The following is a 2187-nucleotide window of genomic DNA, read 5'->3' on the forward strand; positions in this document are numbered from 1 at the left end:
TACGCCTGGTAGAGCCCATTACACATGTTACACATTACGCCTGGTAGAGCCCATTACACATGTTACACATTACGCCTGGTAGAGCCCATTACACATGTTACACATTACACCTGGTAGAGCACATTATACACATTATGCCTCGTAGAGCCCATTACACATTACGCCTGGTAGAGCCCATTACACATATTACACATTACGCCAGATAGAGCCCATATATACATTACACCTGGTAGAGCCCATTATACACATCTGCTAGTTAAGTGCCTCCTCCTCATTGTTCATCTCCCTACTGCTTCCCCAATGCAATGCAAAGGTCATGAACTTGGGATTGAACTGTAAGCAGGTGATGGATCCGGTGTGCTTGACATCCAGTACGGACACTTTCATGCTGCTCTCTCCATTCCATACATGGATCTTGCCATCTTCCGACCCAAACATAATGAACTGAGAATCCGGGGTGAAAGAAGCTTCTAGTGTGACCGTTTTACTGTTGTTATAACCCCAAAGGTGTGTAGCACGGCCCTTTAAACGCATCAACCAGCCTCAGAAAGCCGCCATTGGTAGAGAGAAGAATTAATATTCCATCGTTGCTAAATTTGAGCGACGTCCATTCGCAGGTGCGGTCATAGGGGGTCATTCCGAGTTGTTCACTCGCTAGCAGTTTTAAGCAGCCGTGCAAGTGCTAAACCGCCACCCATTGGGAGTGTATCTTAGCTTAGCAGAAATACGAACAAATGCATCACAGAGCGGCAGCAAAAAAAAATTGTGCAGTTTCAGAGTAGCTCCAGACCTACTCAGCGCTTGCGATCACTTCAGACCATTCAGTTCCAGATTTGACGTCACAAACACGCCCTGCGTTCTCCCAGCCACGCCTGCATTTTTCCTGGCATGCCTGCGTTTTTCCGAACACTCCCTGAAAACGGTGAGTTGACACCCAGAAACGCCCCTTTCCTGTCAATCACTTTGCGGCGCCCATTGCGACTGAAAAGCTTTGCGCGACCTTGTGTGAAACTACATCGGTTGTTGTGAAAGTACTTCGCGCGTGCGCATTGCGCCACATACGCATGCGCAGAAGTGCCATTTTTCCACTTAATCTCTGCGCTGCAAACATTTTTAGCTAGCGATCAACTCGGAATGACCCACACAATTCATCTTAAAGGTGGCAAATGGACCCTTATCGAAAGAGCGAAGATCATACAGATTCACCATCTCGGAATTAACTCCTGCAGCAAAAATAAGACCCTTTGGATCAAATGAGCACACTAGCTTCCCCTGTAAGTGCATCAGACCCTGACAGTTGGGAGACCGGAGGTCCCACAGGCGGATAGTTTTATCCAAGGACCCAGATATAATCGCATCGTCCACCGGAGACATAGATAACGCAACGGCCCTTTTATTGTGGCCGGGAAATAACGGCTATATTTATTATCATGAAGAGAGATGGTATCATCAATTTTGTTGGAGCTATAAACCACGGTATTTGCTGCATGTGTGTATCGGATGAGATCCACACAGTACTTCTTGCTGTACAGCGTCCCCCTGGGCTTGCCCTCCTGGCAGTCGTACAGCACGATGGAGTCGTCGTCGCAGCTGGAAATGACTGTCTCCCCGCCAGGACTGAAGTCAAAGCAGTTGATCTTACTGGAGTTCTCGCGGAAAATCTTTGCAACCCGGAAGCTGTGCAGCACGTTGTCGGTCAACTTCATGGCTGCCCAGGGAGTAGGGTGATGCGCCCCGATGCAGAATGGCCACAGAATATAGGGGTGCGGGCATGGGCGGATTGGGATCTAAAACCAGCCCTAATAGGGGTGGGGTCTGTTGGGGGGGTGGAGTCTGTCTAGTGGGCGGGATCACTGCTCAGAAGGCCTGAATACAGGCATGTGTGTAAAGTGCGCACTGCAAGATTTTAGGGGCGTGGCTTCATGGGGAAGGGCGTGACCACATAATAGTGCCAATTCACAATACACCACACAGTAGTGCTGCTTATAGAACCTCCTATACACACTGCGCCAGGTAGAGCATGTTATACATATTGCGCCAGATAGAGCATGTTCTACACTTTGCGCCAGGTAGAGCACGGTACACACTTTGCGCCAGGCAGAGCACGTTATACATATTGCACCAGGTAAATCACATTATACTGTAAACATTGCACCAGGAAGAGCACGTTATACACTTTGCGCCAGG

General features: G+C 48.8%; 1 pseudogene; it reads right to left on the bottom strand.

Annotated features, from left to right (window-relative positions):
- Positions 1 to 252: 252 nt before the first annotated feature.
- On the bottom strand, positions 253 to 1706 carry LOC134932627 (WD repeat-containing protein 82-like; annotated as a pseudogene).
- Positions 1707 to 2187: the final 481 nt, after the last annotated feature.

This window comes from Pseudophryne corroboree, chromosome 1 (assembly GCF_028390025.1).
Source record: "Pseudophryne corroboree isolate aPseCor3 chromosome 1, aPseCor3.hap2, whole genome shotgun sequence".
NCBI lineage: Eukaryota > Metazoa > Chordata > Amphibia > Anura > Myobatrachidae > Pseudophryne > Pseudophryne corroboree.